Source organism: Cervus canadensis, chromosome 9, assembly GCF_019320065.1.
Source record: "Cervus canadensis isolate Bull #8, Minnesota chromosome 9, ASM1932006v1, whole genome shotgun sequence".
Classification (NCBI taxonomy): Eukaryota; Metazoa; Chordata; class Mammalia; order Artiodactyla; family Cervidae; genus Cervus; species Cervus canadensis.
The window spans coordinates 77,067,408-77,093,758 of record NC_057394.1 but is presented as its reverse complement, the minus strand read 5'-3'; the positions used below and the strand labels follow the sequence as shown (position 1 = coordinate 77,093,758).

At 41.6% G+C, this 26,351-nt stretch overlaps 1 long non-coding RNA gene across 1 annotated transcript in view; it reads right to left on the bottom strand.

The window, feature by feature from the left end:
* LOC122447189 overlaps positions 1–25,160 on the bottom strand; it is a 349,507-nt gene extending 324,347 nt beyond the window's left edge. The window contains exon 1 of the long non-coding RNA XR_006271158.1: positions 24,939–25,160. This is a non-coding gene — a long non-coding RNA (uncharacterized LOC122447189). The remainder of the gene's footprint in view (positions 1–24,938) is intronic.
* Between the last annotated feature and the right edge of the window lie 1,191 nt (positions 25,161–26,351).

The following is a 26,351-nucleotide window of genomic DNA, read 5'->3' as shown; positions in this document are numbered from 1 at the left end:
AAGGGAAATTAGAAAATAACTTAGAGATAAATGAAAATGAAACAAAGACACCAACAAGTTATAGCATGCAGCAAAAGCAGTGCTAAAGGGGAAATCTGTAGCTGTTACAGATTCATATGTGTGCACATATATGGATATATATTTATATGTAATTTATATATACATTTAATATGTAACATTTATATATATTTAAATTATATATCTCACATATATATTAAACAAAATATATATGCATATATATTTATATATGTTATATTGAAAAAGCTAAACCACCCAATCTAAAAAAGCTACATAATGTATGATTCCAATTAGATGACACTGTGGAAAAGGCAAATCTATAGATGTGGTAATCAGGTCAGTGGTTGCCAGGCACTGGAGAAGGGGTAAAAGGTTGATTAGGTAAAGCATAGGAAATCTGGGGGGAGGGAGGTTGTGAAATTGTCCTGTATGATACTTTAATGGTGAACATAAAAAATTATGTTCAATAACCTCAGATATGCAGATGACACCACCCTTATGGCAGAAAGTGAAGAAGAACTAAAGAACCTCTTGATGAAAGTGAAAGAGGAGACTGAAAAAGTTGGCTTAAAGCTCAACATTCAGAAAACTAAGATCAGGGCATCCGGTCCCATCACTTCAAGGCAAATAGATGGGGAAACAGTGGAAACAGTGGCCGACTTTATTTTTCTGGGCTTCAGAATGACTGCAGATGGTGATTGCAGCCATGAAATTAAAAGATGCTTACTCCTTGGAAGGAAAGTTATGACCAACCTAGACAGCATATTAAGAAGCAGAGACATTACTTTGCCAACAAAGGTCAAGGCTATGGTTTTTCCAGTAGTCATGTATGGCTGTGAGAATTGGACTGTAAAGAAAGCTGAGCTCAGAAGAATTGATGCTTTTGAACTGTGGTGTTGGAGAAGACTCTTGAGAGTCCCTTGGACTGCAAGGAGATCCAACCAGTCCATCCTAGAGGATATCAGTCCTGGGTGTTCATTGGAAGGACTGATGTTGAAGCTGAAACTCCAATACTTTGGCCACCTGATGTGAAGAGCTGACTCATTGGAAAAGACCCTGATGTTGGGAAAGATTGAAGGCAGGAGGAGAAGTGGTCGACAGAGGAAGAGATGGTTGGATGGCATCACCAACTCAGTGGACATGGGTTTGGGTAAACTCTGGGAGTTGGTTATGGACAGGGAGGCCTGGCATGCTGCGGTTCATGGGGTCACAAAGAGTTGGACATGACTGAGCAACTGACCTGAACTGAACTGAACTGATAAGACATTAAGCATTTGTCAAAACCCAGAGAACTTTAAAGACCAAAGAGAAAATCTTAAAGTATGCGTATTTTTTTAAAGTCATTTAGGAGATCTGGGATCCCAGGATGAAATGCAGAATGTGACAGAAGAATCTAAATGCATTATGAATGTATGAAACAACTTCACTGAAGAAAGTGGAGGAATAAGATGCCGGCCTAAAGAACTTTGGAAATGAATGGCTGTTAAGACTCAAGTCAAAAGGAATTATACATAATTCCTTTACTCTGCACTGTACTCTAGCTGATAACGTTTTTCCCATGAGGTATGGGTTAGCAGTTCTAAAACCACCATACTGGAAAGGAACAATTAAGTAAATGGATGCAAAACAGTGAGGGCTAGGGTTCTCACTTTTGAAGTGGGAAGTGACAGGTGAATAGGAGGAGGACTGTGGGAGTGGACTAGAAATGGGGATGTCAGTATGAATTCATGTGTAACTTATTACAGGTACAGCTGATTACATATAGAATAATTATAGTCATGTGTGCATATACACAAGTTGGTATATACACACGCATCTCCTTGCCCTGTCAGCTGAGAGGGCCCAGAAATAATGGCAAACACTCGGTGGCAACTAGCACACCTACCACCCAGATCTTGGTTTCTAATAAAATTATCGAATAAAAGAAACCAGAGCTACTTGTAGACATGATTGATTCTGGAACTGGACCAGAAATTTGCTAGATGAGCCTACAGCATATTGTAGTTAGTGCCAAAAATTAAGAAAGTTTCAAGATTTTTTAAAAATGCAATGATGGAAGTATATAAAAAGGACCTAGCAGCCAACTGAAAGAGTTTTCCAATAACTGAAAAGGGAGCAATTTGGGCAACAAAACAGATACAGTTGTGCAAAATAAATATACTTGACTCCACAATAATAAAACTGATTAAGTAAATGAGTAAGGACAATAGACAAATCTCCTAAGCAGAAAAATTCTAACTAATTTATGTATATACTCTTACCCTCAAGGAAATCAAACACAACTCACTACCCTTAAGTGTGGACTTCACACAGTGAGTTTCTTCCAAAAAGTACAGTATGGAAGCAGAAAAATAATAATTAATTATAGTTAGTGGAGAATCCTGACAGACACTACCTTAATCTGGTGATCAAGGTTAACACCAAGAACAGGTTATACTGACGGTATGCACCATGCATACGATGTGATGAGAATGGAACTTTACTTCTCTGGTTTTTCTCCCACAAACACATTTTTAGTCATGAGAAGGATATCAGAAAAATCCCAAAACATGTGGACAAAATATGAGATTGGTTAATTCTCAAAACTGTCAAGGTCAGCCTGAACAAAAAGGTATGAGAAAATGTCACAAGCAAGATCTCACGAAAGGGACTTGCCTGGCAGTCCAGTGGTTAAGACTCCAAGTTTCCAATGCAGAGTGTGCGGGTTCAATCCCTGGTCAGGGAACTAGGATCCCATATGACAAGTGGTGCAGCCAAAAAGAAACTGTTTTACAAAAATAAAAGAAAAAAAATCACATGATAAATAAAGGTACTGTGAAATCATGGATAGGATCCTACAACAGAAAACAACATTAGGGGGAAATGGAGTAGATTTGAATAAACTACGGGCTTTAGTTAATAACAGTGTTTTAATATTGGTTCATTAGTTGTGACAAATGTAGCACATTAACATAAGATGTTAATAACAAGGGAAACTGGGTATTATATATATGGAAACTCTCTGTATTATATTTGCAGTCATTCTGTAAATCTAAAGTTGTTCTAAAATAAAAGTTTCATTTTAAAAAATTTCTTCCTGATATCTGAATGTAAGTTGCAAAGTAACAGATAACCAAAGATCACTTCAGTAATAAATGTTATTTATATACATATCACACACATTAAGCATTTTTTTAATAATTGAATTTTAGGATGAGTTTCACATGTGCTTTAAATAACATTTTATTTCATTTCTTTAAAGAAAAGACCTAATTTAAGTAACATTTAATTTTAATTCATTGAATCACATTGAGGAAAATAATTATATGAAACCAGAACTGTTCAAGAAAATTTACGACATAGAGATGACTGCAAAGTCAGCAGTTGCTCTTGCCCATCAGGAATGCCAGCAAACAGCCTGCCCAGTCCTCCAAAGACGTGGTTCTTCAGGGCTGTGCCATTCAGTAGCCATGCCCTGTGTGTCCCAAAAGGAAATTTCTCCACAAGGACCAGCAAGGAAGTCAAAAAACACCTGGAGTAACAGGCAAATTTGGCCTTGGAGTACCGAATGAAGCAGGGCAAAGGCTAATAGAGTTTTGCCAAGAGAACACACTGGTCATAGCAAACACCCTCTTCCAACAACACAAGAGAAGACTCTACACATGGACATCACCAGATGGTCAATACCGAAATCAGATTGATTATTGCAGATTCTTTGCAGCCAAAGATGGAGAAGCTCTATACAGTCAGCAAAAACAAGACCAGGAGCTGACTGTGGCTCAGATCATGAGCTTCTTATTGTCAAATTCAGACTTAAATTGAAGAAAAGTAGGGAAAACCACTAGCCCATTCAGGTATGACCTAAATCAAATCCCTTATGACTATACAGTAGAAGTGAGAAATAGATTTAAGGGACTAGATCTGATAGACAGAGTGCCTGATGAACCATGGACGGAGGTTCGTGACATTGTACAGGAGACAGGGATTAAGACCATCCCCAAGAAAAAGAAATGCAAAAAGGCAAAATGGTTGTCTGAGGAGGGCTTACAAATAGCTGTGAAAAGAAGAGAAGCGAAAAGCAAAGGAGAAAAGGAAAGATATTCTCATTTGAATGCAGAGTTCCAAAGAACAGCAAGGAGAGATAAGAAAGCCTTCCTCAGTGATCAGTGCAACGAAATAGAGGAAAATCAACAGAATGGGAAAGACTAGAGATCTCTTCAAGAAAATTAGAGATACCAAGGGAACATTTCATGCAAAGATAGGTTCAATAAAGGACAGAAATGGTATGGACCTAACAAAAGCAGAAGATATTAAGACGAGGTGGCAAGAATACACAGAAGGACTGTACAAAAAAGATCTTCATGACCCAGATAATCACGATGGTGTGATCACTCACCTAGAACCAGACATCCTGGAATGTGAAGTCAGGTGGGCCTTAGAAAGCATCACTATGAGCAAAGCAAGTGGTGGTCAGGGGCAGCGACTGAGAGCACCAGGCTGCGATGGCACAGGAGTGGCTGAGAGGAGCTACCCCACGTCCAAGGAGCAGCGGCTGCACGGGTGCAGGAGGGCCAAGAGGAGCTACTCCACATTCAAGATACTCCACGTGAGGAGATACTCCTTGTACAAGGTAAGGAGCAGCGGCTGCGCTTTGCTGGAGCAGCCTGAAGAGATGCCCCACATCCAAGGTAAGAGAAACCCAAGTAAGACGGTAGGTGTTGCGAGAGGGCATCAAAGGGCAGACACACTGAAATCATAATCACAGAAAATTACTAGCCAATCTGATCACAGGACCACAGCCTTGTCTAACTCAATGAAACTAAGCCATGCTGTGTGGGGCCACCCAAGACAGATGGGTCATGGTGGAGACGTCTCACAGAATGTGGTCCACTGGAGAAGGGAATGGCAAACCATTTCAGTATTCTTGCCTTGAGAACCCCATGAACCGTATGAGAAGGCAAAATGATAGGATACTGAAAGAGGAAGTCCCCAGGTCGGTAGGTGCCCAATATGCTGCTGGAGCTCAGTGGAGAAATAACCCCAGAAAGGACGAGCAATAGAATCTCCCATAGCATGTCTGTTCTCCCCTCACACTGTTTCTTCTTCTTTATTTTTCTTAAGGTTGCTTCTAAGAGAGACTGGTTTATTTGTAAGAATGCAAATTTTAAAAGTCTTCTGGAATTTGGAAAAGGCTTGTCATTTAAAATCCCTATAAATTAGATATGCTCTATTCTACTCAAAAACACACACACACACAAAACTTCTACATGTTCTTTCTCACAAGATATGCAGCATCAACAATTTGTTAAATTTGATTCTTTCAGGGAGACTTTTGAATTTAGCCTCTAGGTTGCAGAAAATTAAGACCTTACTCAAATGTATAAAAATTCCTTTGATTTCTTTTTTTCTTGGGAAACATATTGGTGCTCAAAATTTCCTGTAATATTTTTTTGTTTGTTTCATTGAAATTAGTTGCATTGTAATTTTATCAACTCAAGTTTTCATATGATTTTAATTCACATAAAATTATGTAAATTCACATAAAATTAATCTTTTTAGAGTGATTAACTGAGTGGCATCTAGAAAATTCATAATGTTGTACAACCACCTTTATCTAGTTCTGGAACTTTTCTACCATTCAACGTAAAACTCTGTACCCATTAAGCAGTTTTTTCCCATTTCCCTCTCTTCCAGCCCCCAGTTACCTCCAAGTATATTCTGTCTCTATGAATTTATCTCTTCTAAATATTACATATACATGGAATCATACCATATGCCTCACAGTGTTTCTGGAGGCTTGAATATTGACTGAATTTTACTTTATGATTCTTTAACTCAACTCCTTAAGAAACTTTTAGATTCTCTTATTAAATGATAAACAGCTTGGGTATTTTGTCTTTTTTTTTTTTAATTAGTCAATAAAGAACTGTCTTTGTTCTCTGACTTCCCAATAGGAAAACTGCAATTCAATTACAATTATAAACCAGATTTCACACACAAGGTACTGCTTTATATTTCTGCATTTTGCCCCTCTGCCTCCCATTTTCATATATTTGATGCCTATTTAGAGAATGACAATAGATTGGAGCCACATGAAAAGCACACATGTTAAATGATATACAAATTTGCCATTCCAAATCTTCCTGCTAAAAATGAAAATATTTGAATAACCTTTAAAACATCCAATTTAAACAAATTTAGGAATCGAAGTATCGGGGGCATAAATCACCTATTGCTCTATCTATACAGCACCAAGAAATACGGACTTTCAGATTATGTAAGTGACTCAGAGGTTCAGTTCAGCTCAGCTCAGTTCAGTCGCTCAGTCATGTCCGACTCTTTGCGACCCCATGAACTGCAGCATGCCAGGCCTCCCTGTCCATCACCAACTCCCAGAGTTTACCCAAACCCATGTCCATCGAGTCGGTGATGCCATCCAACCATCTCAACCTCTGTTGTCCCCTTCTCCTCCTGCCCTCAATCTTTCCCAACATCAGGGTCTTTTCAAATGAGTCAGCTCTTCACATCAGGTGGCCAAAGTATTGGAGTTTCAGCTTCAACATCAGTCCTTCCAATGAACACCCAGGACTGATATCCTCTAGGATGGACTGGTTGGATCTCCTTGCAGTCCAAGGGACTCTCAAGAGTCTCCTCCAACACCACAGTTCAAAAGCATCAATTCCTCGGTGCTCAGCTTTCTTTATAGTCCAATTCTCACAGCCATACATGACTACTGGAAAAACCATAGCCTTGACTAGATGGACCTTTGTTGGCAAAGTAATGTCTCTGCTTCTTAATATGCTGTCTAGGTTGGTCATAACTTTCCTTCCAAGGAGTAAGCATCTTTTAATTTCATGGCTGCAATCACCATCTGCAGTCATTCTGGAGCCCAGAAAAATAAAGTCAGCTGCTGTTTCCACTGTTTCCCCATCTATTTGCCATGAAGTGATGGGACTGGAGCCATGATCCTAGTTTTCTGAATGTTGAGCTTTAAGCCAACTTTTTCAGTCTCCTCTTTCACTTTCATCAAGAGGTTCTTTAGTTCTTCTTCACTTTCTGCCATAAGGGTGGTGTCATCTGCATATCTGAGGTTATTGATATTTCTCCCAGCAATCTTGACTCAGAGGTAATAGTCACTAATTCCCAACATAGAGATGAACATAAACATAGTTCCATGTCATGGCTGCATCTTCTTCTAAAATGACATCAACAAGGGGTCTATTTTGTTTATTATATTATAAAAATTTCCCAGGTATCTGTTTTATATTCCCTGGCAGTACCTGAGGCTACAATATTTTCATTTCTTCACTGATCAAACCATATACCTAAAAGCCCTTTTGGAGGTAATTTAACAAACATATCTATGCTCTTTGGCCATAATGACATTTTCATGACAGCTCTTGGAAATTTTATTCCAGAGGAATGAGGCTAATGATAGGAAATCCACGAAGACTGTCTGGGGAGATGTTTTGGAGGAGGCTGACCTTTTAAAACTTTTCAAATCTTCCATCCTGTCCTGTTTAGATTCAGGGTTGACTAATTTGAGATATATATATATAACTCTTATCTTTCTTTCTTATGGAGACTGTGTTGCCTTTAACCAAAGAAAGATGAAAGTATGAATTCTTGTGATTACAGAACCAGGGACCAATGACCTTCTTGATCAGCACTATTGAATCTAAGTAATATAAATGATGTTTATATTGAAAGATAGTTTAAAATTTTCTAGAGGTGACATTAAAAATGTAAGGCAAAAGACGTAAAACTAATTTTGACAACATACTTTAACTCAATATTTCTGTATTATCATTTTAACATATAACAAATACTTTAAAATTCTCATCAGGATATTTTAATTCTTTTTCATACTGTCTGAAATCTTGTGCATTTTACACTTACAGCACATCTTGATTTGGACTAGCCACATTCCAAGAGCTCAATAACCGCACATGTCTAGTAGCTACCATCTTGGATTGGGCACTTATAGATACAGTGGTGATTAAGAGGAGGGACCTGGGCTTGAATGGTTTAAGAGGTGGAGTGAACATGATACAATGGGGAAAACGTGAGGGTTCAGTTACCAATATTCAAATTCCACCTTCTACAATTAATTAAGAAGCTTTAGAAAATTTGCCTTGAATGTTTGCCAAATGTTCATGTGGTTATAGATAAGATTAAATGAGATAATGTGCACAAATCTTTGGCTACACTGCAGATATTCATTAAATCTTATCTTGACTCTTTCAAAGTGAATATATCATATGAATTTACTAAATCTGCAGCATATCTCTATTACCATGCTGCAGACTGTAGCCCACCAGGCTAATCTGTCTATGGGATTCTCCAGCAAAGAACACTGGAGTGGGCAGTCCTCTCTTCTTCAGGGGACCTTCCCAACCCAGGGATCAAACCCCGGTCTCCTGCATTGCAGGTGGATTTTTACCAACTGAGCTACCAGGGAAGCCCTGTATCTCTGTTGAGCAATTACTCAACTGTTATACATCAGTGAACAAAACAATTATACCTAGAAAGTAGAGGAAGACAGACAATAAAGACATAAAATATGTTGTAGTATTTTAGAAGGTGATACAGGAAAGGGAAAACGTGCTAACAGAAAAATAAAACAAAAGGAGTCAAGTATGAAGAGGATGTGACATCATTTTAAATAAAGTGGTCAGGCTAGCTGAGGGGGAGATATTTGGGCAAAGACAGAAAGAAGGTGAAAGAGTTGAACAAGTAGATTTCTGAAGGAGAAGCCAGGATGGGTCGGCTGGAGAAAATACCCTGAGGTGGGTTATTCCTGGAGTGTTTGAGGAACAACAGGGAGAGTGTATGGCTGGAAGGCAGGGAGCAAGGGGAAAGAAGTAAGAGATGAAGTCAGAAAGGTTCTGATCGTGTGGAGCTTGTGAGCCACTGTAAGAATTCAGGTTTTCATTCCAAGTGAGATAGGAGCTACTGCAAGATTTTAAGTAGGGACTGACATACTCTGATTTCTAATTTTAAAGCATCACTCTTACAGCTGGGTTGAGAACAGGATATGGGTGGCAAGGGTGGGTTGGCAAGTGGTGATAGCGGCAAGGGAAGAAGCATAGAGACCCGTGAAGAGCTACCACAGTAACTGAGGAGACATGATGGTGGCTTAGACCACAATGGTAGTAGAGTGGTCACGAGAGTACTGAGAGGCGGTGAGTCTCTAGATCTGTACTGAAGGTAGGAGCAACAGTATCTCCTAATCATTTGGTTGTGGCGTGTGGGAGAGAGAAAAGCATCAAGAACGACACCAACATTTTTAAATGATACAAGTGAACATATTTACAAAGCAGAAATAGACTCACAGACATAGAGAACAAATTTATGGTTACCAAAGGGAAGGGGTGGGAAGGATTAATTAGGAGTTTGGGATTAGCAGATACATACTACTATATATAAAATAGATAAACAACAAAGACTTCCTATATAGCTCAGGGAACTATATTCAATGTTGTGCAATAAACTATAATGGAAAAGAACATGAAAAAGAACATATATATAGGATGATACATACATATAAAATTGACCACTTTCTGTACACCTGAAACATCATAAATCAACTATATTTAAATAAAATAAATCACTTTTTAAAAAAAAGAATAAAGCAATAGAAGCTATTTTCATTACAAACCATGTGGAATCACATATCCTTGTGCAGCTTTGCTAAAAATAAAAAAATAAATGATAAAAAATAGGACGTGATCTAATGATGCAACACTTTGATGCTTTGTCTTTTCTGAGCTTTCAGAAATCTGCCATTCCAAAAGCCATCTTCCAAACCACTACTAGAAGAACTTTCTAAAATTTGCTTACATTTTGACTATCTCCAGGGATCCGTTTTGAACATTTTGTCACGAAGTTTTCACATCTTTTAAGCAAAACAGAAAAGCCAGTATTCAAAGCATGGAGCTGTCACAGGGGCTAGAGCCTTGAGGGAAAAGAGAAACCCCAGACAGCTAATGGGACGTGAACCAACCTTCCCATAGATTCCCTCGGTGGAGGGTGGGGGGTGGGGTTGGGGTCAGCTCTGACAGAGGCTGCTGTATTTGTCACTGACTTGAAGAAAGATACTCTTTGAGTCTGGCCACTGATGGTTCCTTGCCAACTCCATGGGCCACAGACAACTGCTGACAGACCCACATGTGGCCCTTGTGATATCCTCTGGGGCCAGTGGAGTCAGGCATCAATCTTCAAGTGACCAAAACAGTATTCATTCTTCACAGCTCAGCTGGAGCTGGATAGGGATTCACTTTTTCGTTGTTCTGCTGCTGCTGCTGCTGCTGCTAAGTCACTTCAGTCGTGCCTGACTCTGTGCGATCCTATGGACGGTAGCCCACCAGGCTCCCCTGTCCCTGGGATTCTACTGGTCTTTAAATCAGAAATCTATAACTGTTCAATTTGGCAAAGCAACGAATACAATCTTTTCTAAAGGAGAAACTGGAGGGGAAATATCCTAGGAATGCCAAGTTGATTTGATGCTAAATCAAGGCAAGGATGTACATTTACAGTAAAAGTAAAATTTGAGTTTCAATGATAAGAAAAAGAAATTCAATCTGCTGAAGTCACTGAGGCAAACTAAAACAAACCAACAACAACAAACACACACACACACAAGCAAAAACAACAGAAAAGAGAAGTGTATGTTTGTTTCATCAACTCCAGAAAGATGAGACAATTAGAAAAACTGTAAAAAGATGTAATCAGTTGTGTGTCCCTTAGGGGAGAAGGCACAGAAATGTCTGTTTCCAGCTGCACAATGTCTTTTCCCATGAGAATAACCATGCAACCACAAATCTTTAGAGTATGCATAAATGAATAGATAAAGAAGTAGGTAGATACAGAACTACTCAAGAGAGCAGGACAAGAAGTTGGAAAGATGAGAAAAGGGGAAAACTATTAACTACATGGGGCACTGATACTGTGGTGGGAGAAAACACCAATACCATGCTATCAGAAGGAAAGGAAAAAACAAACCCCAGGGCAGCAAATCCACGTGCAAAGCCAGGAGCCAGTGTAAACAGCAAAAACAGTTCTTTTATTGGTGCCAGAATTGCTCCAGTCGAGGAAACTTCCTACACAAGCATCCATTTTTACAGAACCAGATAACTTGGAGATGGCTGCTGTATTCTAAGAGTATGACACAGAAATTCATCTTTTATGGAGCAAACATTCCTAACGACTTTTCTGTTTCTGAACACAGCTATCCTACCTAGCAGGAAATAACTGAAGTGGGAGAAGGGATGACAAGCAAGTAACTTTTCTTTGGGGAAAACTCTTCTTTGGGGAAGGGAGGTTGTTGCCGACTCTTTCCGACTCCGTGGACTGCAGCACACCAGGCTCCTCTGTCCTCCACTATCTCCAGGAGTTCGTTCAAATTCGTATCCATTGAGTCGGTGATGCTATCTATCTCATCCTCTGTCACCCCTTTCTCCTCCTGCTCTCAAGTTTTCCCAGCATCAGGGTCTTTTCCAATGAGTCAGCTCTTCCCATCAGGTGACCACAGTATTGGAGCTTCAGCTTCAGCATTTGCATTCATTTTCCAGCCTGAGATAATAGCAGAATGCAACGACTATGTTCCACAGTGTCACCTAGTGGCCTTGAGGGACAGGAGCCAGAACCCAGGCAAATTCCGGTAAATGTACAGTCGGCTTCAGAAGCCTATCATTTCAGACAGCAGCCTTCTCCCTTGATTGGAGGAGTGGGTGGAACAGGATTAATAGCTAATCTTGTGGCTCAGCAGTGAGGCTAAAACTCCCAAGCCTGACCTCCACTGTGTGTTTCACAGCACTGACCTTGGTTGCTTTTATAAACCTAAGACCACAGCTTGGAAATCACGTTTCCATTTACCTGATATGAAACATCTCAGTCGGGTGTCTCTGAGATTTCTGAGAACCACATAGAGAAAACACCAAATAAATAGATGTGTGAGTTTATGCAAGTGTCATTTCCGAGTTGTGTGGATTTGTGATTTGTACACAAATAGCCCTTCCCAGGTGGCGCTAGTGGTAAAGAACCCGCCTGCCAATGCAGGAGATACCAGAGACGTGCGTGTGACCCCTGGGTTGAGAAGACCCCCTCGAGGAGGAAATGGCAACCCACTCCAGTATTCTTGCCTAGAGAATTCCATGGACAGAAGAGCCCGGCGGGCTACAGTCCATGGGGCTGAGAAGAGGGGGACAAGACTGAGTGCAGACACACAAACACAGCTTCATTCTCAGGGTCCACTCTCAGTATATCTGCAGACCAGTTTGTCACTTGATGAAGAGATCTCAGGCCTCACTGATGAGGAAATCTTTAGTTCAGGACAGTCTCCTTTGTTTTCAGAGTCATTGCAACTGACTTGCCTGTCTGTAGCTTGGACCCTGCAGAATTTACCACCCACAGCGCTGCTAGTCCACTTTCTAAAACACAAATGCGATTGTGCTATTCCTGGCCTTAAATCCTTTATGGCTTTCTCTGTGCCCTCCACAGAAAGTTCAGATTCTTTTGAGAGACATGCAAGGGCCCAGGCTTCACCCCGTTCACCTGCCAGGTAGAACCAGCCACTGCTATTCACACTCCATGCCGGGCCAGTCTGCATCCTATGGGACCTCTTGGTGCTGGCTCATGCTCTCACTGCTACAATACCTGTCCCTACTCCCCTTTACCTGGTATTCCTGGCATCCTTTGACCCTCCACAGCCTCTAGCCTGGGTTAGTGGCCTCTCCCACACTCCCCGAGAGAATCCCACACAATCCATAATGTGATCCATTTGGTAATTACTCTTCCATCAAACTAACTTCTAGAGGATCTGCAAATCCATCTCTCTAGTGCCTGGAAGAGTGCCAGGGGCAATAGTTACTCTAGATAAATATTCAGATAAAAGAAGGCATGAATGATTAAATCAATGCGCCCCTTCTCTGTCCCCTTAGTGCCAATCAACTTAGTTCCAAATGTAAATGTGATCTGATGCTTAGTGGGACATGCCTGTGACTATTAAACCACAGAGCCATAGACAAAGAAGAAGACACATTCTAAAGAGAGCCCACAGGAAAAGCTAGACATCCATCTCTCAGCCCAGACCCTATTACAACTAACCACCATCTACTTTTGGCCCCCCTCCTCACCCCAGGCAGGTCTCCTCTAAGAGGTCCGAGGAGAGGCAGGAGAGTGGCCATCATCGGCCTTATGGGGGACTGTGGTGTCCCTGTGGGATTTATCCCACTGCCTCTAGTATCACGTGAAGGGGGAAAGCCCAAGCCCCCTCCCCCCTCATAGGTGTGAGGAGTGCCAGCAAGAAAGGAAGCCCGGCTCTTGCTCCCCAGCTGGGTGCTGGCTGAGTGTGGTGAGAAACTTCCTGGGAAAACCTGGGGGTCCTCATGAACAGGGATGCAGAAATATGGAAACTGAGGTTTACTTCTTAGCTGGTTACTCCCAAATGCAGGAGGCTTGATGGTGGTGGTGGTGGTGACGGTAGCTTAGTCGCTGTGGCCAACTCTTTGCAACTGTAGTCCCAAGGACGGTAGCTCACCAGGCTCTTCTGTCCATGGGATTTTCCAGGCAAGAATACTGGAGTGGGTTGCCATTTCCTTCTTCAGGGGATTTTCCCAACCCAGGGATCAAACCCATGTCTCCTGCATTAGCAGGCAGGTTCTTGACCACTGAGCCACCAGGGAAGCCTCTATGTTAAGATTACATCAAGTAATTTGTTCAGTGAGCAAAAAGGGGGCTTTATTGTAGTAGATTAGTGCCTGGGAAGAATAGCACAGGAGGATACTGTCTCTCTAATTCCTCAGGTTCTTAGGTACCGCAAAGGAGCTCGGAGTAGAGGACCAGCCACATGGGGAAGGGGTCCTCAGGAACAGAGAAGGCCAGAGGGACACAATGCCATGTGTCCATCTACAGAGACCACTGTACCAGCAAAGAAAGACTTGATCTAAAATCTGCTGAAGGGACATTAAGGGACCACAAGGAATGCCTTCAAAGAGCATGGTTGGTGGTAATACTCAGAGAAGAGAAAACTGCTCATGTGCAGACTTAGTCTGCAGACTTTTCCCTCCTTTAATCACACCTGGAGTCCCAGCCTCTAGAGCTAATGGAACCAAACTCCAAGGAGGCACTGAATAAATCCTCCCTCCTCAGCACATCAGCCTCTTTCCTGTCTCATCTTACTCTGCTCATATCTAACCACGTTCATTTGAGTTAAGGCACCTATGACTGTGTGTGAGAAGAGGACATTTAATTCTTAAATTTCTTGAGAAGAAAAGTACTTTCCAGTAAAAAGGTTACATCAGCATGCAGAGGAATTACTTCCAAAGTAACCCTAACTTCGTGGATCTGTGCATGAAAGTTCTTAAGTATCTAAGGTAATTACTTCACCTTTGAAAATTTCCATTTGGAATTATTTTCACTCTCTCATAAACACAAAATTCACTCTGATTCCTTTATGTGTACCTAAGTTGAGGAGACCTCTATTCTGATCAATTAATTCAGATATGAACTCCTTCTATACTGCCTTTATGAACAGGTTGGCGCTTTAGATACTTCACTTTTCCTAGTGGAAAACACCACCAGATGCTTGGAAAGATTCCCAACAACTTGACAGATAGTGATGATTTCCATTTGTTGAAATTGGTTTCTCTTTATTTACTCCCTATCAAATAACAGTATGAAAAGAATTTTTAGTGTCAATGATGATCCAAGGAAATAACAATATATTGGGCTGGCCAAAAAGTTCCACCCTATGGAAAAGCCCAAAGGAACTTGTTGGCAAACCCAATATTTCAAATAAATAAGAGAAATTTTTATATTCTTTTCACTTATATCAAAGTAAAGTAGGAAAGTTGTGTAATAAAATGCTATGTAATACAATGTGGTTCTTTGTGACGCTGTGGACTGTAGCCCACCAGACTCCTCTGTCTATGGAATTCTCCAGGCAAAAATACTGGAGTGGGTTGCCATTCCCTTCTCCAGGGGAACTTCTCGACCCAGAGATCAAACCTAGGTCTACCTGCACTGCAGGCAGATTCTTTACCATCTGAGGCACCAGGGAAGCCCAATAAAATGTGACATAAAGCTTTATTTCAGATCTTACAGAAAAATTTTGGAGGCAATAAAGTTTTACATTATGTGTCTAGTATTCTTGTTGAACTAGTAACAACTCTAGTAGCATATGGAAATTTTCTCTCAATCTCCTCCCCAAAGAAATTTATATGGAGTCCTTTCTTTAATATTCATACGAAACAGAGACTTAGTGGGCTTTGTAAATCTTTTGAGTGGCCTCTATGAATACCTTCATAGAAGATAAACTGGTTCATACAAGAATGGCACTTTTGCCATTACTGTTAGAATTTCCTTGCTTGTGTTTTTCTATAGCTACTTTGTGAAATTTGAAGAAGCCTTTCATATAATGTGCAAGTCTCAGGATAACAACTTTGGAAAGATCCAGAGGGTAAAGTCAAAGTATTCTTCCCATATATCTGCTGAAATGCTGAGCATTAATTGCTCACCTATATTTGACTTATAAAGTATATTCCTCATGCTCAGATTTTGGTTGGCACCAAATTGAGGTATGGAATTGTGTCTTGTATTCTTGATCTCTCTTGCTCACTAGCTGAGTGATTATGAACTGAATCTCTTTTTTTGGGCCTCAGGTTTTACAATTATGAAATAAGCTGAACTAGATGATTTCCAAGATCTCTCAATTTTCATAGGTTCTGAAAGTGGTTAAATGTATTGTCATGTAAAAATTATACTTTACATCAACAGAATATTGTCTTTTCTTGAACCTCCAAATGATGTTTCATTTTAATGATTCAGAATTTGCATGGTGTGCTCTCTGCAATGTTTTTGACCCTGTGCAAACTAAAAAAAAAAAAAAAAAAAATACAATCAAGAAGTATTTTTCATATTTTTCTTTGAGATGAGAACCTAAAGAAATGTCTGTGAGATCAGCACTTGATTATAATTTCAGTTATACATCCTCTGGTCAACATTTCCCAATATGTATTTTCAAACTGCCTTTATGAAGAAGTTGGTTGCTTAGAAATTATTTCACTTTTCATAGTGAAAAATACCACTCAATACTCAGAAAGGCTTCAAATGCCAGTCCTGATGGACAGTGGTGATTTCCATTAGTTGAAATTGGTTTCTTCTACTTTATTTTTAGCTCTACAGTGGGCTAACAGATATTTGCTTTTAAAAAAGAAACCACCACAATACTGTAAAGTAATTATCTTCCAATTAAAATAAATATGTTAATTTAAAAAACAAACAAACAAAAAGGGAGTCTTGGGACTTCACTGGTGGTCCAGTGGTTAAGACTCTGAGCTTCCAATACAGGGGGCAGGGTTCAATCCCTGGTCGGGGGCGGGGGAGGGGTGGTGGGGAATGCATTGACCAGAAAACAAACAAACAAAAAACAAATAAAAAGGAATCTTGTTGGCAAATAATTTGGAGAAATGATGGATCAACAAAGTTAGATTCAGATCATTAAATTTTCTAATGTGATTTTCATTCTCCCATACAAGAGTGGTTGTCGCTGTTGTTTAGTCGCTAAGCATGTCTGACACTTTTGCAGCCCCATGGACTGTAGCCCGCCAGGCTCCTTCATCCATGGAATCTCCCAGGCAAGAATACTGGAGTGGGTTGCCATTTCCATCTCCAGGGGATATTCCCAACCTAGGGATTGAACCCACGTCTCCTGCTTGGCAGGCAGATTCTTTACCACAGAGCCACTTGAGAATCCCATACAGTAGAGTGTGCTGTAAAGGGAGGGGCCTGCTGCCATATCAGTAGGTAACTCCTGCCCACACCACCTAAACCCCAATCCACCTCTCACAGTGGGTAATAAGACAGTGAGAATTTTGGCTGGAGCAAGTCTTTCTGCACCAGGGATATAGACACTAAGTCAAACCAATTTTGTTTTGAGAAGTAGGGCAGATCTTGAGCCAGTCCAAAAAATATTCAATTCATAGTTCAGTTTACACCATTCCCAGTTCTATTTAAAGAAGGATTCTTTATAAAGCAGAGCTAAGTAAAACTGGAAAGAATTCTTTCTGGAGGCAGTGGGTTTTGGTCCTGGGAAATGTTCATGCAGAGGCAATCAGGTATTACAGGAACCAGGTACTCTGAGCTGGAGAAGGCAATGGCAACCCACTCCAGTCCTCTTGCCTGGAAAATCCCATGGATGGAGGGGTACGGTAGGCTGCAGTCTATGGGGTCGCTAGGAGTCGGACACGACTGAGCAACTTCACTTTCACTTTTCACTTTCATGCACTGGAGAAGGAAATGGCAACCCATTCCAGTATTCTTGCCTGGAGAATCCCAGAGACAGGGGAGTCTGGTGGGCTGCCGTCTATGGGGTCGCACAGAGTCGGACATGGCTGAAGCGACTTAGTAGCAGCAGCAGCAGCAGCAGGTACCCTGAGCATTTCCCCTGGGAAAGGTAGGACGTGATTTTCGTTCAGGATCTGAACATTGAGAAGAGCCTGAGTTTACTCAGTGATAGGTTTGGTGGCAGCGCTCTGCCATCCAGTCATTTTGCTGGGAGTATGGGTTGATACACACATGGTGGCGGGTTGGGGGGACAGAGCTTATCTGTATGGCTTCAGGCTCAGACTGAATACAAGCCAGGGAAAGGAGCAGCATCCTCCCAGAGGTCTCGTCCTAATTCAGCAACTGCCCAACTCTATTGCCAAGGACACCTGGCCGAGCCTGGCTCTATGTACTGTTCACAGGACAAAGTTTAGCAACAGGCAGCAGAATTTGAAGGTTAAGAGCACGGCCTTTGGAGCCAGACTCCCTGGGTTGGACTTCTGAACAGATGGGAACTTTCTATATCTTAGTTTCCCCATCATAAAAGTGATGTGATCTTAAAAGCTGCTTTGGAGTGTCGTTTTGAGAAATGAATGGGTTAGTCATGTCAAACAATTCACAAATGTCATCATAGTAAGTAATACTTAGCACTTCTACAGTAGATATAATTTTGGAAGTAGTATTTGCAAACCTATTACCTTACTTGAACTTCGTACAACAGCTTAATAAAATAGGTAGGGCAAAGGTAGAGTATTATGCTTTTTTCTTTCCTGATATGAGGATATTGAGGGACAAAGCAGTTGAGTGACTCAGGTAGTTAAGAGCTTTAGAATCACGGAGAACTCCTTCTGAATCTGAGTCTACCACCCACTAGCCCTATGTCCTTCAGCAAGTAACGTAACCTGTGTGTACCTTTAATTACTCATCTCTAAAATGGGAATAAAAATAGTAACTACCTCATAATGTTGTGGTAAGAAATCAAAGAGTCAGTACGTGTTAAGCACTTATAATAAAGCTTGACAAGTAAGAACTAGTCTTTTTTTTTTTTTCTTTAAATCTTTTGGCCACTCTGCACATCATGTGGGATCTTAGTTTACCAACCAGGGATTGAACCCTTGCCCCTGCATTTGAAGCACAGAGTCTTAACCACTGAACCACCAGGGAAGCCCCAAGAACCAGTCATTTTAATTGCTGTTTTTTAATTATTTCTCCCCTCTGATTAGTTATATTCTTTTCCTATTGCCCCAATTCTTGGTATAGTACTTGATACATAAATTATGATCAATCATACTTTGTTGAATAAAAATGCTACAGGACTTCAGAAGAGAAGGAGATCTTGCAACCTGGGGAAAGACTAGAAGGTTTTATGAAGGAGGTGGGGTTCGGGTTGGTTTCGTAGATAGCTAGAACTTAAATATGTAATAAAAAAGAAAGTTTAGTATTTTTGTAGGTGACAGAAGAGATTAATATATCTATACTCCTAGATTAGATATTCCACTTTTTTCTTTGGGTTTAATGAATTCTACATTATATTATTTAATTTCTCCTGTTTCTAGTTAATTGATGGCAAAACCTGTTTAAACTGCATTATAAAATGTAGCTTTATCTTACACATATCTTGTGTGCTTGCTGTAAATTCCAGCTAGCATAATCAGAAACCAAACTAAATTTATCGTCATTATAAGAAATGGAAAAAATCACACTGAAACGCTTTAGGGATACTGTTCAGCTGCATTATAAAAAATAACCCACAATAATTTCACAGAGAACTTTCATTTTATCTAAGTTTCATTTTTGCTAAATGAGTCCAATTACAGCTCTATTTCTCTTAGTAGCTTGGGATTTTTTTTTTTTTTAATGGTCTCCAGGCAAAACCTCTATGTTTAATCTGCCTGGAGTGAAACTCCTTCTTCAAACGTCAGAAACTGTTGAATTATTAGTATATTTTTCACTTACCATTTGCTACCAGCCCTAGAGCATCTTGATTTCTTTGTTCAAATGTCTGCCATTGCAGTTAGGGTGCATTACGCATACTGTAACATAATTAACACTGAGTGTTTTTCAGAAAGTAAAAAGGGTTTCTTTTTCCTCTTTTTAACTCTATACTTGTAGCCCTTCCCACACTATGCCACAATAGCCAAACAAAAAAGGAAAAGCACAGGGAGCCAGCTGAACATTCGATCTCTCTGACGCTGGTGTCCGGATCATGTGGTCATTTCCAATGCTCCAGATGATTAACACCTTGTCATCTGACACCCATTCGGACTTGACCTCTCCCAGCTCCTCTTTGCCGTCATCTCTGGATCCCTCCCCATTCTCTCTCATCTTTTGATGATTTTACCAACTATGCTCCTTCTTGCTCCTGTCATCATTCTTAACAACTTCAACATCCACAAAGACAACTGATTTCAACATTTTAGTCTCTCAGATCCTTGGGTTCTTTGCTTCCAATGATGTGTTTACTTCTTCCCACCTCAGCATCTCTTCTGGAGTCTTTAAAACGTTCTCCCCTTGACAATCACATCTTTTCCTTCCAGCTCTCCTACCCTGAGTATCTACTCCAGAAATTCTCAGACCTACCCAAGCACCGACTTGACCTTTCTTTCTATCAGCCTTCCCCTTGGGTTTGTGCTTGTTCTTATTTAGTGTAGATTCCGTAGATTGTAAAGCCTTGCAAAGCCAAAACCCTACTTAAGCCCCACTATGCATCTGCTTCCCACCTGCACCCAAGCAGCTCAACAAATGCTCCATCAAATACACAATCAAGCAGACTCGTATCTCCTTAAGTTTATACTGACAAGTCAAATGAATATATTTTCTACTATGTGTGCTTGTTCATTCTCCAAAAGAATAACTTCCTGTATTCTTTCTGTTCATTTCTACTCATTACACACACACACACACACATAAAAAAAGTATTTTCTTCTCGCTGCAATCTTTGCAATTACCAGTGACCTACCTGGCTTCACAACCTACTAGAAGAAATACACAATCAGTTAGGCACAGTATTGATTCACTTTACCTGGATGAACCTAGATTAATAACTTTGCTCTTAGGTACAGTGATGAATCAAGATAGAGAACATGTTTAATAAAAGCATAATTACATTTTTTTTGTTTACCTGAGGCTTTGCAAAAAGGAGAAATGGTTGTCTGAGAAGCTTACAAATATCTGTGAAGAGAAGAGAAGTGAAAGGCAAGGAGAAAAGGAAATATATACCCATTTGAATGGAGAGTTTCAAATAATAGCAAGGAGAAATAAGAAAGCCTTCCTCAGTGATCAATGCAAAGAAATAGAGGAAAACAATAGAATGGGAAAGACTAGAGAGCTCTTCAAGAAAATTAGAGATACCAAGGGAACATTTCATGCAAAGATGGGCACAGTAAAGGACAGAAATGGTATGAACCTAACAGAAGCAGAAGATATTAAGAAGAGGTGGCAAGAATACACAGAAGAACTATACAAAAAAGATCTTCATGACCAAGATAACAATGATGGTGTGATCACTCACCTAGAGACAGACATCCTGGAATTTGAAGTCAAGTGGGGCTTAGGAAGCAGCACTATGAACAAAGCTAGTGGAGGTGATGGAATTACAGTTGAGCTATTTCAAACCCTAAAAGATGATGCTGTGAAACTACTGCACTGAATATGCCAGCAAATTTGGAAAACTCAGCAGTGGCCACAGGACTGGAAAAGGTCAGTTTTCATTCCAATCCCAGAGATAGGCAATGCCAAAGAATGCTCAAACTACCACACAATTACACCCATCTCACATGCTAGCAAAGTAATGCTGAAAATTCTCCAAGCTAGGCTTCAACAGTATGTGAACCATGAACTTCCAGATGTTCAAGCTGGATTTAGAAAAGGCAGGGGAACCAGAGATCAAATTGCCAACATCAGCTGGATCATCGAAAAAGCAACAGAGTTCCAGGAAAACATCTACTTCTGCTTTATTGACTATGCCAAAGCTGTTGACTGTGTGGACAACAAGTAACTGTGGAAAATTCTTCAAGAGATGGGAATATCAGACCACCTGCCTGCCTCTTGAGAAATCTGAATGCAGGTCAGGAGGCAACAGTTAGAACCAGACATGGACCAACAGACTGGTTCCAAATAGGAAAAGGAGTATGTCAAGGCTGTATATTGTCACCCTGCTTATTTAACTTATATGCAGAGTACATCATGAGAAACGCTGGGCTGGATGAAACACAAGCCGGAATCAAGATTGCTGGGAGAAATATCAATAACCTCAGATATGCAGATGACACCACCCTTATGGCAGAAGGGGAAGAAGAACTAAAGAGCCTCTTGATGAAAGTGAAAGAGGAGAGTGAAAAAGTTGGCTTAAAACTCAAGATTCAGAAACTAAGATCATGGCATCTGATCCCATCACTTCATGACAAATAGATGGGGAAACAGTGGAAACAGTGACAGATTTTATTTTGGGAGGCTCCAAAATCACTGCCAATGGTGACTACAGCCATAAAATTAAAAGACACTTGCTCCTTGAAAGAAAAGTTATGACCAACCTGATGTGATGTGAAGTCATTCAGTCATGTTCAACTCTTCGCAATCCCATGGACTGTAGCATACCAGGCTACCAGCATACCATCCATGGGATTTTCCCAGCAAGAGTACTGGAGGGAGTTGCCATTTCCTTCTCCAGGGGATCTTCCCAACCCAGGGATCAAACTCAGGTCTCCCACATTGCATGCAGACACTTTACTGTCTGAGCCACCAGGCAAGCCCCCTAGACAGCATATTAAAAAGTAGAGACATTATTTTGCCAACAAAGGTCCATCTAGTCAAAGCTAGGGTTTTTCCAGTGGTCATGTATGGCTGTGAGAGTTGGACTATAAAGAAAGCTGAGCACAGAAGAATTGGTGCTTTTGAACTGTGGTGTTGGAGAAGACTCTTGAGAGTCCCTTGGACAGCAAGGAGATCCAATCAGTCCATCCTAAAGGAAATCGGTCCTGAATGTTCACTGGAAGGACTGATGTTGAAGCTGAAACTCCAATACTTTGGCCACCTGATACAAAGAACTGACTCATTTGAAAAGACCCTGATGCTGGGCAAGATTGAAGGCGGGAGGAGTAGGGGATGACTGAGGATGAGATGGTTGGATGGCATCACCAACTCAATGGACATGAGTTTGAATAAACTCCAGGAGCTGGTGATGAACAAGGAGACCTGGCCTGCTGCCGTCCATGGGGTCGCAAAAAGTCGGACACGACTGAGCGACTGAACTGAACTGAACTGTGCTCCTATGTGGTTGAATAAAAAGAAATCCAGCATCATCTGAAAGATCAGTGGCAACTAAAGATGACCCTTATGTCCCTAAAGGTCTGTTCTTGGATCAGTCTCTTTGATATTTTATCGATGAAGGTACATAGATGCTAAGAAGTTGGAGAATAAACCTAATACACTGGATGAAAAAATGTTGAAAAGATTTAATTTCCCAAAACAATGGGCTGAGACAAATAAGATAAAATTTAATAAGGATAAATATAAAATCCTTCATTTATTTTTAAAAACAAATCTTTGATATAAAGCAGGATGGACAGCACTGAATTAACAGAAATAAATCCACAGACTAGGGGATTCCCAGGTGGCTCAGTGGTAAGGAATCCACCTGCCAATACAGGGGACACAGGTTCAATTCCTGGGTTGGGGAGATACCCTGGAGGAGGATAGCAACCCACTCCAGTATGCTTGCCTGAAAAATCCCATGGACAGAGGAGCCTGGCAGGCTGCAGTCCATAGAGGCTGCAGGGTTAGACACGACTGAGCATACATATGCACGCACACATGCAACTGCACAGAGCAGTCTTTCATTAACAAAGAAATACATTAATCACACAGAAATTTATATTCATCACAAAGAAAACAATAGACCAACCATCCTAGGCACAGACTAGACTTCAGCTGAAAAACTAGATTTAATTCTGGGGACTTTATTTCAAGAGAGAGTTATAATGTCTACAGTACACCAAATGAAGGGGAAATAGGGTAATGAAGAATGAAGAGAAGTGAAGTGAAAGTCGCTCAATCAGACTATACAGTCCATGGGATTCTCCAGGCCAGAATATTGGAATGGGTAGCCTTTCCCTTCCCCAGGGACTCGTCCCAACCTAGGGATCTAACCCAGGTCTCCCACATTGCAGGCAGATTCTTCACCAGCTGAGCCACAAGGGAAGCCCAAGAGTACTGGAGTGGGTAGCCTATCCCTTCTCCAGCGGATCTTCCCAACCCAGGAATTGAACTGGGGTCTCCTGCATTGCAGGGAGATTCTTTACTAACTGAGCTATCAGGGAAGCCCATGGAGACATTTATTAAACACCTCTCTTGAGAGCTATATGGATGGATCCTGCACTGACTGAAGGGCCAATCCATGGCTGTCTGACATAGCGAAGTCTGGAGTCCTTCATAAGCAAGCTCAAATCGCAGCTTCGTCAGTGATGCACCTTTTAAACTTGAGTGAATTCCTCCCATCTCCAAGCCTCAGTAACTTCTCTTACCAAAAAAATAAAAATTATGAGATAATCTTATTAACAACTGCCTCACTAAAATGTATGAACACCAAATGAGATAATCCATTTAAAGCGATTTACCCATTCCTATGAGCATGCTAAGTTGCTTCAGTTGTGTCTGACTCTCAGCGACCCTATGGACCATAGCCCACCAGGCTCCTGTGTCCACGGAATTCTCCAGGTAAGAATACTGGAGTGGGTTTCCATGCCTTCCTTTAGAGAATCTTTCAAACCCAGGGATGGAGCCTGCATCTCTTTATGTCTCCTGCACCGGCAGGCAGGTTCTTTACCACTAATACCACCTGGGAAGCCCTTGCCCGTTCCTAGTAATAAATGTTAAATAAACATTTGTTCTTGGGCAAGGGAAGAGCTGGTAGAACTGGTAGGAGAATAGAGTCCAAAGTTGGTGCTTTCAAAGTTCAGTTGCTTTTTATGTTCAGAAAATTTTGCTCTATTTTATCAGTTAATTTGGGAGAGTTTTTTTGTTGTTGTCAGTTTTTCTTTTGTATGTCTTTATTAAATGTGTTACAATATTGCTTCTGTTGTTTATGTTCTGGTTTTTTGGCCACTACACATGTGGGATCTTAGTTCCCTGGCCAGGGATTGAACCCCTGCATTGGAAGAAGAAGCCCTAACCACAGGACTGCCAGGGAAGGCCTTATTCTTTTTCTCTAATGCAGATGATCTGGTCCTAGTTAGGGGGAAAGTTGAAAAGAACAGTGTGTTGCTGAGCCAAAGAGCAGAGGTAGAGAAACATCTGAAGGCATCAGGTGTACGGTACCGAGAACCACGAAGCGGCAACAAACACATGGGGTGGGGTGGGGCGGACATCGTCAGGCACTGCTTGGTTTTTCTGTCCCCCAGGGCCTTTTCTGGAAACTTCTGCTTCTATCTGGAGGACATGGTTTTGTCTTTATGAGCGTGGGGTGTCCTTACCTGCCTCACGACGGGGACTGCATCATGAGCTTGGGGACAGAACGTGACATCCATGGGAGAAACTCAAAGTGGCCCTTTGACTTGAGCCCCGGCCAAGCCAAGAGCCTTTCCGTTTGACCGCTCCAGGATCACACCGCAGTAACTTACCGAGGCAACAAATACGGAGCTTCTGTCATCAACCCTCCGGAGCTGGGCCACAACCAGGGGCCTCCTGCGCTGTGCCTGCTCTCGCCAATGTAATGAGACTGAGTTCGGTTCCAAAGGCAAGGAAAGCGTTCTTCTCAGATCAAAGAGTGAAGACGCGTGAGCTTCCGCTCCAGAGCAGGTGTTCTAGCCGCCAGCCACCGGCAGTTGCTTTGTCTATGGCGTCCTCTACCGCGCGCAGGGGAGGGGTAGTTTGGCCGAGGTGCGCAGGCGCAGCTGTGCCGCTCAAGCTCCTGTCAGGAGGCGGCGCAGCCTCTCTGCACCCCGCCCGCCGCCGCCATCTTGGATGGAGTGCTGTGCGCAGTGTCTGTACAGGAGCCCTAGCTGAGGCCACCGTGCAGCTGTTTGGCACCAGGAACGCAGGTCAGAAGGGCCAGGGCATGAGACCTCTACTCGCGGCACCCTGTGAGGCAGTGAAAGTAGACTCAGCATAAAAGAAGAGGAAAAAAATGATTAGACTTTATTTTGTTGTTGTTGTTCTGCCAGTAAGTCGTGTTTGACTTTTTGCGACCCAGTGAACTACAGCACTCAAGGTTCCCAGGCTCCTTTCACTGCCTCCCAGAGTTTGTGCAAATTCATGTCCACTGAGTCGGTGATGCCTCTAACCATCTCATCCTCAGCCGGCCCCTTCTCCTGCCCTCATTCTTTCCCAGCATCAGGGTCTTTTTCCATTGAGTCGGCTCTTTGCATCAGATGGCCAAAGTGTTGAACCTTCTGCTTCAGCATCCTTCCTCTAATGAATATTCAGGTTGATTTCCTTTAGGATTGACTGGTTTGATCTCCTTGCAATCCAGAGAACTCTCGAGTATTTTCCAACACCACAGCTCAAAAGCATCAATTCTTCCCCACTCAGCCTTCTTTATAAACACTTTTCTTTTGTTAGCTACATTATATTTTTACTTCCTGGTAATTGTGAATGGGCTTTGCTGGTGTCATCCGAGCTACATCCCTCCTGCTGATGTTAATAATGTTCAGTTCAGTTTAGTTCCGTCGCTCGGTCGTGTCCGACTCTTTGTGACCCCATGAACCCCAGTACGCCAGGCCTCCCTGTCCATCACCAACTCCTGCAGTCCACCCAAACCCATGTCCATTGAGTCGGTGATGCCATCCAGCCATCTCATCCTCTGTCGTCCCCTCCTCCTGCCCTCAATCTTTCCCAGCATGGGGGTCTTTTCCAATGAGTCAGCTCTTCGCATCAGGTGGCCAAAGTATTAGAGTTTCTCATGCTCTTTTTAGACTTGCCCTGTGGGAGAAAGAAAAGTGCTAGTCACTCCTTCAGGAAGAGCCCAGCCTGCAAAGCTAGCTGACACCTGTCTCTGGTCCCCAGGACCTCCTCTCAAGGGCTGCTGGGCGCAT